This window comes from Anas platyrhynchos, chromosome 1 (assembly GCF_047663525.1).
Source record: "Anas platyrhynchos isolate ZD024472 breed Pekin duck chromosome 1, IASCAAS_PekinDuck_T2T, whole genome shotgun sequence".
NCBI lineage: Eukaryota > Metazoa > Chordata > Aves > Anseriformes > Anatidae > Anas > Anas platyrhynchos.
In genome coordinates, this window is record NC_092587.1 from 27,944,852 (window position 1) to 27,957,974 (window position 13,123).

Consider the following 13,123-nt stretch of genomic DNA (forward strand, 5'->3'; position numbering starts at 1 on the left):
AGTGAACACTTGAAAGTGTTAAATATAAAAAAAATCACTTTAAATAGGTGATTTTCATCTTAGTGGTAACTTGCTCAGAGCATATAGGTCCAAGAACTTGTATTTAAAGACAAACCAAAAACTTGGCAATCTTCACTGGTAACATAAAGATCATCTCTGGGTTGTGTTTTGAAACTTGCTTTGGCATCAGGATTTGACAAGGAGCAGTCTAAGGAGTCACCGTTATCTGTTTCTTGAGACCTGTCATCAGAGTCCAGACAAAAAGGGATAGGGGACAGGAAGTTGAATTCATAATCAAATATTCAGTTGTGGAAAAACTATGGGATTAAAAATAATACTCCATTAGGAAGGAAAAAAGTCTTTCTTGCTAATTTGTGGCATCTTGTTTTCCTTTGCGGTGGGATGGCTTAGCCACATATAAGTAGTCACTCACCAGTCTCAGCCTAGGCAGTTCTGAAGAGCAACCAAGTAGCCTTGGAAAAACCTCAGAAACTTATCTTGCACATGAACATACAAATACATCTGAAATATCAACAAATCTCCATATCTAAGCTGAAACTCTGAGTAAACACAGGCAGTCTTCATATCAACTTCAGAAAATTTTGGATTCACACTTCTTTAGGACGTTTTCTGTCCCGTAAACTGAGATTCAATAAATCTACCCAATGGATTTTCCTTTTGAAACCTGTAACCTTCTTCCTGGGAAGCTGCTGATGGATGTGGGTACAGATGCAGACACACACTACTCCCAAAGATGCACAGCTCCACACCCACCACAGACATGTTTCAACCATCATCAATGTCCCCACCAGTGTCCTACAAGAATACACGAGTATTTTGGCTATGTCACCATTCTCCTGGCTTTTCAGTGATCACTTGAAGGTCCCAGATATAAAAAAAAAAAAAAAAGGAAGGAAGGAAGGAAGGAAGGAAGGAAGGAAGGAAGGAAGGAAGGAAGGAAGGAAGGAAGGAAGGAAGGAAGGAAGGAAGGAAGGAAGGAAGGAAGGAAGGAAAACAACTTACATTTTTTTAAAACTTGCCATGTGAAAGTTCAAAAGATATAAAATTCCAGTTGCTCTGGTACACTTCACACCCTTTCCAGATCAATCATAAACAGGGGCCCAGGGACAGACTGATCAACACTTCCAAGGTTAAACACATCTTAAACTCTTCCACAAGACATCATTCACTTAAAATAGAATTAAATACCAAATATGTCCAAGTTTCTGTCACAATACACTTTAATTCCTTCTTATTAAGCACAAGAATGTGCAAGGATTTATGACATTGTGTGAAACTTCTTCTGCATATTCAACATAGTTATCTTATGAACTACTGACCACATATATTCTTCAATGTACACTGGCAGTTATTGTGTACTGAAACAATTTACAGGCATCATCACAACATTAAAAGTAATTTAAATGCATTCAAGACTGGTAACAAATGAGTCTGAGTGAATTTCTGGGCAAAGCATTACATGATTTTTAGCAAAACAACATCCTAATATTTACACAGCTTTAGCACCCATATATTCCACAGATTCATTTTCAACTGAAGAATCATTTTTACCACATACCTGGGAGTCTTCAGCAGTGCCTCTTATGTTTACTGTGCTGTACATAGGATAATAGTTTATTCCTTATCTGAATTAAATATCTGCTTACACTAAGACGAAAACATATTGACACAAGTGGAAAACATAACAGTTCATCAGCTATGCACATCTCTGCAGTCTGTGCACACCTGACTGCATTAGGTTTTTGTGTTTTCATTTTTAGGTCATGAGAATACTGTAAGTACTGTAATGAAACCACAGTCCTGTCTGTGTTCTCTCACTGAGTAGTGCCTTGAATCATAAATATTTCAATTACTGTGTTTTAGACTCCAAAAGATACTAGCCTCTGTTTTCTATATACTTCCCCTTTATCTTCAAAAGAGCTCTGCCACACCAGGAAAGTAATGCTTAGCACTGCACTAATTAAACATCAACTTCCAGCACAACAAATAATAAATAAGTTTTCAAAGACACACACTGTAAATGACAAAACCTAAGTATTTTTTTCAAATAGCTTACAGCACTCTTAATGCCCAAACTTTGACCAGTGTCCACTGTGCCTGCTAAAACTGCGCCTGACTGCATGCAGAACGCTGCCATGCAGAAAGTTGGTTGCTCCTTCTCTTAGATGTAGTTATGGTGAAAAATGCATTTCAGATATTGGCCATCAGATAAAAATCATGCTGCCTTTTCTCCTGCAAAACCACACTTTCCTAGCGGCTCCCCCCTCACCACGCTGGCTGGCTCTGTCCCAATCACATGTTTTCTCTGGCTGTTTTCCACAGCACTCCCAAATCTTCATTGTTTTTGTGTTGTCACTCTCTTTTCCAAAGCCCTTCGTGGCTTCCCACAGCTACCCCTTAAAATTTCCTTTACATTATTTGTGAGTGGTAAAACTTGACAGTTTCTGATCTAATTTCCAAGCAGATAAACGTCAACTGCAGGTTTTACTGCACGTGATTACCCACAGCTTTTTTTTTTTTTTAACCAGGTGGGTTACAATGCCAGAAGAACGTTGAGCCTCCTAAATATTAAGAGTTACAAAAAGAGAAATCAACAAAGTAATTGAGAGCAACTTTTTTTACAAGATTTGGCTTTGACTGAATGCTGGGTTTAAATGGTGTTCAGGGATATATTCACCTCTTTTAGATTTTCTCAGCCGTTCCTGGGCAAATTTAAATTCAACATCTGATAGATCCTTAGCACAATATTATGCTTGAAATAACTCAGCAGCTCAGAGACTACCCCTATGAACACAGGTTCCTTAGTTTGCAGACTGAGTTATCCAACTCGGCCTTGTGGGAGAAGCAGCGCAGCACACGGAGCTTGTACAGCCATTCCCCTTCCTTCCCCCAGAGGACAGACCACCAAAATAATAGTGGTTACATCTGTTAAGATCACAGCGTTTTAACGCCTGCATGTGTCAGATATGTAATTTGTCAAATTATCTCAAACATACAAATTCAAACTACCTCAAATGCATAATCCCCATTTTTAAAATAAGCACCATGTTGCTTTAGGCTGAAACACAGAAGCTGGATAATTGAATAAATCGGTATTTAAATTTTTGAGAAATTCTGATCAAAGTTGCAAAATATGCATCACGTTGTGAGAGCAAAAACAAGTGACTTTCAATAGGACTGCATATTCCTTCAGCAAAACATCAATCTTATGAGGTACAGGCAATTTTTCATAAAAATGTAAATACTTACCCAAAGAAGCAATGTGCTTAGAAAAAAAACTTCCTAGTTATATATAATGATATATCATCTAGCCTCAAAATGTCACTCTTCAAACGCATTTCCAGTTTGGGGCCCAACAGCAGAGAGGACAGGCTACGTCCCAGGGGAACGGAGCTGGCACGGGCCTGCTGCAGTTGCGCCTTCCTCACAACATCCTGCAGGCAACTAGCTTAAACGGGGCTGAACTCAGCAATTTGTCGAAATGCTTAATTTGATGCAATTTGCGGCCATGGTCTGGGGCATGCAGAGGTCCAAGGGCACACTGAGCAAAGGGTCTGAGGCCACCAGTGGACCAGAAACTTTTCTCTCACAACAGGGCATGGGTGGGGTGACGGGGAAGCAAACACCCCTCCCTCCTGCTGAACGAAATTGCTGCCCATCACTTCAACCTACCTGCCCGTTCCCTCGCACAGCCTCATCAGACAGAAAGTCACCTCTATAATCTACAGCCCCAGCAAAGCCTTCTGCCACCGTCGGTGACAAGCATCCAAACTTCGGGCCCGTCGCATGTGCTGCTCACAGCATCCAAGGGCTCAGCTCTGCCCGCAGCAGCAAGCCTGACTAGCGCACATATTTAAATGTGAAACCAACTGCAGCGAAACCCTTTCCAGCTGCAGCTTTAAGGAGGAGGACGTGTGATTACTATTTGCAAGAAGACGAAATAGCTAAGTGAATGGATAAAAAGTTAAGCCTACAATGCTCTTGTTCCCCCTTCTGAACAACCTTTACAATTCACTAAAAATGCTTAATATAGTTGGTAGTATAATACAACGTGCTTAACATTTCAATTTAATTTGCCTTAGAATGGGAACTGAAAACACGATATTAAATGCCATTCCATGCATAACTCACTCTTCGGAGCTCAAACTTTTCTATCCAGCATCACCCCAAACTACACTTTGGTGCACCAGTGAATGTCGAAGCAACTGTTCATTAAAAAGATTATTTTCAGCTACTTCACTGATGACAGCACAGACGAGCTATTGCTGGCACTTTTAAATCCAGCTTCCTGACACAAAACATTGTCTTGCCCTTAAAATGCAAATATAGCAGAAATGGAAATTAAAAAAAATAGCAAGCAGAAAAGCCAAAACAGATGCAAATCTTGCATCAAAGGATATAGATGCCTCTTATATTTTGAAGTATATATCTTGGAAGGTTTAAAAAGGCAGTAAGTGTCATTAAACTACTGAGAGCCTCAAAAAGGCGAAGAAAAGATTATCAGTGTTAAATGATACTTGTGGGACTGTTCCTTGTTTTTATGCCAATCTAGCAGTTTTGAAATTTGAGTTTAAAACTAGCATTAGAAACACTTGCACTAAGGTAAGGATCTTCATTCTTTGACAGAGCGAATGTGGAAGCAAACCTCCAAACAAATAACACTGAACATGATACTGAGGTTACTTTACTGTAGCTAACCTGTTCTATAATTTCATCTTTTTTTTTCTCAGTTTTTCTGGTGCCACTAATTTGCAATCAAGAAAGATTTCAGATCAAAATAGGATGGAGAACGGGAATCTAAATGACAAGCATTCCTTTTAATGAGGATTAGTTGAGAGGTATGCTACAGTGGCAGTGAAAAAATAGATAATTCACATTACTTCCAGACCCACTAGCTGCCACGAAGTTTAAAAAGAGTAATCACTTGAACTGTACCAAAAATTAGTATTTTGTAACCCAGTTGATAGCATTTTTGAGTTTCAGGGTTATTTGCAGTTTTCTCCAGTCAAAATCACTCCATGAGTACTTCTCAGTGACCTATGTCCTAAATCATTTTAAATCCCTACAAGCAAGTGACCTCTTCATGATCTGACTCACAAAGAAAAAACATGGTGACTCCCACCAACCATTCTTTTTTAAACCACTATCAGAACTAAATTTCTCCAAAATAAACCTGCCAAAAAAAAAAAAAAAAAAAAAAGGAAGAAAAGGGCCCTCAGAATTCATATTAATTAATCACACTATCAGAAAGATAAATAACAGTCCTCACATTCTGACGATGAAAAACAAAGAGGTTAAGTGACATTTTCAATGACACATAGCAAAATACTGCCACAGCACGGATCAGATCTCAGAAGTTTTCTATTGTTTTCAGCCCACTAGCCTTGAATAACTCCTGTGCATGCAATGCTGAATCAGGTATATTCAGAATATAAAAAGCTTATTCTAGTTCATGTAAACCAGTCCAGAAAACAAAAGCCTATGCTATAGTAATATTTTAAAATACATTAAAGTCCATCAAGAACATTTCTGAGAAAATATAGCTTTAATCTTAAAATGATAGTTTTGGTGCATTCTATTACAGAAAGCTTAAAAATGTATTAAGCAACAGATGATTACAAAAAAAAAAAATCAGTCACTTCAAAAATCTCTATAACTCAACACCTAGCTATGGTACAGACCCTACTGAGGTTTAAAAATTGTGACATGTATTGATTAATTAAAATATCCCGAGCTCAACATACTTGCTTTACTCTTCCTCACACTCTGTAAACACTAATTAGGTTGCTCCTTACAGAACCTTTGGTAATTTTACACAAATTTACACTAAGGAGAAAGCTACAAAACATTTAATTTTTCTCCTCTCACAAATGTTACCAACACTTTACTCAAACAAAGGTCTTGTGACAAAACCTAAGAATCCCCAAGGTTAAACTAAAAACAAAGAAATACCCAAATATTTATACAATTGATTCTGCTCAAGCTTGCAGGTTAACGTTACTGTTACATCTTACAGCCTACACTAGTAAGGCCGCACATGAAGCAGCCTATTTCAGGTCCTAGGTATTAAAATAAATCAGAATAGTTAATTATGCATCATTTTGTATGTCACTAAGTGACCTATGAATTGGCATGAAGGTTACTTTATGTATTTCGGGAATGCTCTGTTTGAAACACTGTTTCCTTTCCCTCAACTATTTAGTAATTTACTATTCTAAACAGTTAAACAAATGATTTAAGTATACAACAATGCTACAGAACACTACTGTTTTGAAAGGCTAACATTAAAACAGTGAGTAAGTGCAAAATAGGCATCTTTTCTATATCTATACTAAATACGAACAAATTATTATAGTCAGGGAAAGCCTTAAATTAAAAATAAATACTAATTTGAACACTAAAATCTGTATCTCACTCGAAAGGGTTTAGTGCAGCATTAGAGAAGCGGATTTAATAATTAATCATATTTTCTTTAGAGTAATATTACTAGCAGTAATGTTTTTCCTTAATGGTTTTAAATTACCTAGCACAGGAAAAAAAGTGTGTCAAAATCTCTTAAACTTTATCTGACTTCTTTTTTCCCCCCACAAATTAACATGGGAGCACAGACACAACGCATAACTTCCCAGTCCCACATTGGTAACGAAATTTCCAAGGGCCTGATCCAAGGGCATCGAGTCAACGGAGTGATTCCCACTGATGTCAACAGAAAGCTTCCTGCTGACTCGAGGGAGTTTTGGATAGGGGCTTTCATGCAGGGAAAAGACCAGGGGAAATCCTCTTTGGAAGGGGATCTTCTGTGTTTTTTCTCTTTAAGAAAGTATATAAACAAATGAGGCTTTGTAAAAATAGAAGCGATTCCCAGGTAGTGATTACCGCGTGTGCTTCCATCTGCGGCTCTGCACCATGTACATATAGATGATGACAGTATAAATTTAGGGACTTTTGAGGTTATTTTTCCCCTGAGAATAGAGCAGCAGCGCTTCTCTCCGGACTGCTCTTGCGAGGTCTGAATGAACGCTCTCCTGCCAAAAGACCCTGCCCGCACACAACCCAACCTGCACCCCGTGCCAGCAACCCCATCCTGGGACCTCACCAGTGCCCAGCCAGGGGCTGCGCTGCGAAACGGGCCCGCAGCCTCCTGAACCTGACATCTGCGGGGTGAAAAAGAAAAAGAGAAATCGCCTAGCGGGCTGTCTTTACCTTTGCCATGCAAGCGCAGCTGGGTGGCAGCGGCTGTGCGGGCAGAGGCCGAGCGCTCCGCGGGGCGCGCAAGGAGCGCGCTGCGGGGCAGGCAGGCGGCGGGGCAGGCACGGCGCTCGCCTCTCCCTCCCCTCCTCGTCCTTACCCCGGCACTCCCGACTTGAAAAGCAAACACCTCAGGGCATGCCTCACCGCCGCGGACTCCCTTCTCCGAATAAATAAATAAATAAATAAATGAAATAAAAAATTAAACTTTCAAAACTTTCCAGGTCCCGCGGACCTCTTGAATTTCAAGAGCCAATTTCAAGGCAAGGCCCCCACGCACCAGCCACGGAGGCCGCCTGCGGAACTCCGCAGCTCCAGCAGCATTATTTATTAATCCTTGGTTTTAGGCTTTTTTTTTTTTTTGCCTTTTTTTTTTTTTTGGGGGGGGGAGGGGGGAGGGGGTGTATAAGGGAAGAGGGGCGAAAGCCGTCGGCAGGCGCAAGAGGCCCCGCGGTTCCCCACCCGAGCCAGCGGGGGCGCCCCGAGGTAGCCCCGAGGGGGCGGCCGGCTCCGGGAGGGGGGCCCCGGCCTCCCCTCCGCGCTCGGAGGACGGGAGGGAGGCGGAGGGGTGGGGGGGGGAGGCTGCTCGCTTCTCCCTCCGGCAGGCAGGCAGCACACAAAGGAGAAACGTGACACGTTTCTTCACCCCGGCTGTCTGCTGGGGAGGTCTTTAAAAAAAAAAAAAAAAAAAAGAGGGGGGGGGGGAGAAAAAAAAAGAAAAAAGAAAAACAACACAAACGGGGAAGCGAGGCGAGGACGGCCGAGCCTCCCCTGGAAACGCTCCCTGGGAAGCCCGGCCCCGAGCCCTCCCTGCCTTGCACTTCTGGCCCCGCACGGGAAGGCTACAGGTTGTTTGGTTTTAATTACGCGGGGGGGCGGCCGGGGGGCCGAGGGTGCGGGGCAGCGGCGGTTCTCGGCCCCGCAGCCCCGGCAGATTTGGGGAAAGTGGGGCTGGGACCGGAGGCGGGGGGGTGCAGAGAAAGGGACCCGGGCGCAGCCCAAACTCCGGCGCAGCCCGAACTCCGGCCGGGGCAGCGGCCCCCCCACCCCCGCGGCTCAGCGGCCCCCCCGCATGCGGTGCGTTTTCGGGAGCGGTGCCCCCGGGCGCCGGGGGAGCTGACACATGTCACCGGCCAAACTTTCCCGCGGCAAGTGAGTGAGCAACGGAGCCTTTGGGGGGGGGGGGGGGGGGGAGAGAGAGAGAGAGGGGGGAAGCAGCGAGTCACACCGGATTGCGGGGGGAGGAGGGGACGGGTGTGTGCGGGGGGTTGGCGGGGGGTGGGGGGGGGAACACTTACCGGGAGGAGACACCGTGCAGGGCGTCCCGACGAGCTGACACCGAGAGAAAAAGGGCGAGCGGAGCCGCGCACACGGGCGCGCACATGCAAAGTCTCTGCGGGCGGAGCCGCCGCTGCCGCCGCCGGGCCGAGCGGGCCGGGGGGGGGGGGGCGGCCGGGGGGGCCCCTCCGCGGGTGCGGTGCCTGGCGCCCCTCCCGCAGGCTGGCGCTGCCTGCCGCTGCCTCGCTCCCTCCCTCCCCCGGCGTGCGGGGGTCTGGCTGTGTGCGGAGTGTGCCGCCTGTGTGTATGTGTTTTGTTGGGAATGCAAAAAAAAAAAAAAAAAAAAAAAGGGAGAGGAAAAAAAAAAAAAACGCTGCACACACACACACACCGACTCCTTCGGAGAGAAAAAGAGGAGTGAAGAGGGAGCCCTCACATGATCGCGAAGTGGCCTGCACAGGAGTGCTAATAATGCGCGGGGTGGTGGTGGGAGGAAAGGAGGTGTGGGGGGGGAGATGGCAACAGCCAAAAGTGCGGCGGGACGGGACGGGACGGGACGGGACGCGCTGCGCCCTGCCCTGCCCTGCCCTGCCCTGCCCTGCCCTGCCCCGGCCGCCGCGCCCCGCTCCGCTCCGCGCCTCCCCCGGCCGGGCCCCGGCGGCGCGGTCGCTGCGAGCCGCCCTCCGCCGTCGGGTCCACCTGCTGTGTAAACAAACCGTCGGGGAAGTTGTTTGCTCTCCCCTCCCCGCCCCCTCTTCCCCCTCCCTCCCTCTCTCCCTCCCTCCTCCTCCTCCTCTCCCCCCCTTTTTTTGCTCCGTTAGACACAACGAGTTTAGCAGACGGGGAGAAAACAAAGCCGGGTGTTGTGCTGGCAGTGCCGAGTGGCTGAAGCCTGCTGGCAGCCCTCGACGTGCCGCGGGCCGAGCACGGGGGTAGGGACCCGCGTGGGAGGCGCCCTGGAGGGGAGGAGGGATGAGGATGCGGGTCGGGGTCCCCCCCGTTGCAGCCGCATCCCCCCCGCATCCTCGCCCCTCCGCTTCGCGAAACTTTCTCTCCCCTCCCGACGGGCCGCGGCAAGGTGCAAGAGCCCCCCCCGAGGGAACCGGCCGCCCCCGGGAGCCCAGAGGTGCCCCCACGCTTTGAGCGAGGATGGGGCTGGGGGAGCACACGGGCCGGCAGCGCGGCCAGCAGCGGGAGGAATGCTGCGGGCCCCCGCGATTGCCGGGCACTCGATGCCGAGCACTTAATCCCGCTGCCGCCCCGCAGGTACATCAGCAAATTAACAAAGCGGGCTGCGCTGTGTAATTCAAGCATCCTCCCGCTCCCAGCGCCCTAACCTCCACCCGGCACTTTTCGCATTCGAAAAGCTCTCCTGCGTGCACCGCCGCTCGGCCTTAACCACGGGACGAATTAAAAAATGATAATAATTATAATAACTTCGCTTCGGCTCCTCGCTCCCGGCCGGCCCCACCGGGGGCACTGCACCCCCCCCCCAGCACCCCCGGGCTCCTGCACGGCCGCTACCGCGGGGGCGGAGCCGCCGCAACTTCGGCAACTCCGCAGGGGCCCCCCGCGAACGGGGCCGCCCCGGCTCCCTCCCGGCCCCGGCCCCGCCGCCGGGAGGGGGCCGGGGCGGCTGCGGGGGGGCCCGTGCGGGGCGGCGGCGGGGCCGGCCAATGGGGCGAGCTCGGGTTCGGGAGGTGAAAGTTCACCGCCGGGGCAGGCTGCCGCGGGGGCGCGGCGCTGCCGATGGGTGGTCGTAAAATATATTTATTTGCTACTTGCAACTCTTTTGTCTCCCCCCCCCACCTCCCGCTTCCCACTCTCCCTTACCCCCACCACCGCCCTCAGCCCTATCTCACGCACACCTCGCCCGCCCCGTTGCCGCTAAACCCCGGTCGCTTTTATTTCTCGCTACTTTGCGAGCGCAACGGTTGCGGGGGGGCGCCGGCCGCGCCCCCCGAGGGGCTGGGGGCTGCGGAGCGGCGTGGCCGCAGGCAGCCGGCCCCCGCGGCCCTGGGACGGTGCGGGGCGGGGGGGACCCGTGCGGGGCGCTCCGCCGCGCACCCCGCCGCCTGCAAACGAAATCGCCCCCCTCGGGCTCCGCTTGCCGGTGGGATGAACCGGCTCGGCATCGGGGCTCCGCGGAGGCGCAAGTTGCGCGGCCCCAAAGCCGACGCCCCCTTCCCGGAGGCGGCGGGCGGGCGCCTTGCTCTCCCCGTGGGGAGCCGGGCGGGTTTCCCCGCGGAACCGGCCGCGAGGGGCGTCCCAAAGCTGCGGCCGGAGGAAAGGGGCGGCGAACACAGCGCTTGGCGGAGGGGAACCCGCGGGCGGCGGCGCGGCCCCGCAGCCGGGCACCGACGGCTCCGTCGGGCGCCCCCGCGCCGCGGCCGCGGAGGGCCGGAGGGGAAAGGAGGTGCACGGCGGCACAGGGGCTGCCCCGGGTCGGGCTGCCCCGGGTCGGGATGCCCTATTGTGCCCTGCTCTGCCCGGCCCTGCCTCGCTTTGCCCTGCCCTGCCCGGTCCCGGGCCGCCGCCGTCGAGCCGGGCTCCCTCCTCTCCAGCGAGCCGCGGTAGCCCCGCAGCCCCCGGCAGCTCTCCGCTTTGTTTCAAGGCGATGTAAAAATCCCCCCTCGTTCACACGGCCGCTGCTGACAGCCTCTCTGCCTAGCGGGTAATAATACGCGGGGAACAATACGACGCTTGGCTGCTTAAATTAGTCGGCGTTGCTCGGGTCTGAGCGGCTCGCAAGTGCCACGCAAAAGGAGGGCTCAACAAACAAACACTTCGCCGACTCTTTTATTTTTACGGCGGTGGTTACGGCGGAAAAAAAAAAAATAAAACTTGGCTTTGTAATGAAAAAGGCTGGTGCGTTTTATTTGTTCCTGTTTACGGTTCGAGATTTCATCTGCACAGTTGTATTGTATTTCTCGCTTCAAATAAACCGCTTTGAAACTGTCTTCCTTTAATTAATTTAATGTATTTTCTGTGTGCAGCTGGCAGCGTTAGGTGTCTATCAGATTGCCATTTTCAATTAGGATTGTTTATAACGCGACCGCGAAAACAGGCTGCTCTTCTAAATAGGTTTGTTCCCCTTTCTCCCCGCGCACGGCTCCCGAGACGGTTTGGAAGGAGCAGAAAATGTTGGTTTTAACCGAAGTCAAATCGAGGAGAATCTGTATTACAACATCAAAGTGAAGGGAGACGTTACAAAATTGGTGGAGTTACACCACCATCTGTCGTTAAGCGTCGGGACTACAAAAGTTCAGACGTACAATAAATCTTAATGAGAGCTGGCAACTTTTTTTTAATATATTTTTCCCCCTTTCCAGACGGCTCTCACTTTCCCACCGGGGCTGAAGCCGGGAGCCCCTCACCGTGGTGTCCGGCCTCTGATGCCTGGCTTGGCCCCCAGCAGCCCAAGGATGGTGGCCCTCTGAAGTGGCCCGGCACCCACATGGCTTCCAGCCTTCAGGAGAAAGTTCATCGGAAAGCTAACGTAACCCAACAAGGTTAAATTAAATAAAAATAAAAAGTTCTTATTGCTAGGGTGCTGGCTGTGGGATTCCAGATCCAATTCTGTGTGTACCCACATAATGCTGGGTCCTGAGAAGAAACACATAGAAAACACACATAGAATAACATAAGGGGTGAGGCTGGTGTGTCCTAATGCTACCCGCGAGTCCTCCTACAACGGCAGGAGCTGTAAACAGATCCTCAGAGGAATCACAAAATGTTTTTGCATTACCCGGTGTAAACAGTGTACCTGCTTTGTGTGGCTGACCAAGTGGGGGGTGCCCATCAGACTTCAGCCCTTCCTCAATTCTTCAGCTAATGGGCCTACAGAGCGCTCATTTGCCATCATTAGTAAAGAACCAAGATACATGTTATTCCTTTACGATTTTCCAGGTATTCCTTGAGTTTCAGGTTGCTACTCAGAGTGGGGTAGGAAGGGCCATGCAAGCGGGTGCTCAAAGACTGCTACAATGAAAACCACCAGGCTTATCAATATTTTATCACAGCTCCTAATTTAGGGCATGTGGCGTTTGGTAAGGATTGAACCAAATGGGTTTCGGTATGGAGTGCTTTATCACTAAAACTCAACTTCCAGGTTGTTTCGCTTCAGCTGTGGAAATTCGCAGCTTTTTGCCCGTCTTCAGCCTGATGTTTTGCAAGTGCTCACCAGTTTTATCCTGTAACTAACAATCAGCATTTTCCAGTGCTGTGGCTATTGTTAGGGGGTGATGGCAGTTTAACACTCTCTTACAAATCTTGTTTCCCTGTCTGATTCCTCATCAAAGTGAAACTCAGATTTTCTCTGTCCTACCAGTAGCTGTTGATGCCCAGGATGAGGGTCCCCCTTCTTGATGTGTCAAAAGCGAGAAACCCTTTTCCTCTAAGGCTATATGTCCACTTTCTAGGCTATCATGAAAAGTGGGATTACCCTGCAGGCAATAAACACTTTCGGTATTCCTTTGTCTAAAAGCTATTTTCATATTATTCTGAAAAAAATACTTTCTACCTTCTCCGTAGTCAACTAAGCTCTCATAAGCAACTAAGCTCTTTGAGTCAACAT

At 48.9% G+C, this 13,123-nt stretch overlaps 1 protein-coding gene and 1 long non-coding RNA gene across 14 annotated transcripts in view; one reads left to right on the top strand and one right to left on the bottom strand.

Moving 5' to 3' along the window:
- The window catches only part of FOXP2 (forkhead box P2), a 432,109-nt gene extending 423,229 nt beyond the window's left edge, over nt 1-8,880 (bottom strand). For 3 of the 13 annotated variants that reach the window (XM_072033571.1, XM_038181126.2, XM_072033585.1), the window contains exon 1: nt 8,568-8,877. The gene's annotated coding sequence lies outside the window, so the exon portion shown is untranslated. Of the gene's footprint in view, nt 1-7,224; nt 7,378-8,567 lie in introns of those variants that run through there. The other 10 variants (XM_038180724.2, XM_038180683.2, XM_038180630.2 and 7 more) reach the window with 6 other exon arrangements.
- On the top strand, nt 8,124-12,095 carry LOC119717327 (uncharacterized). The gene is made up of 2 exons (XR_005266659.2): nt 8,124-8,421; nt 11,880-12,095. It is a non-coding gene; the product is annotated as an uncharacterized lncRNA (long non-coding RNA).
- Nucleotides 12,096-13,123: the final 1,028 nt, after the last annotated feature.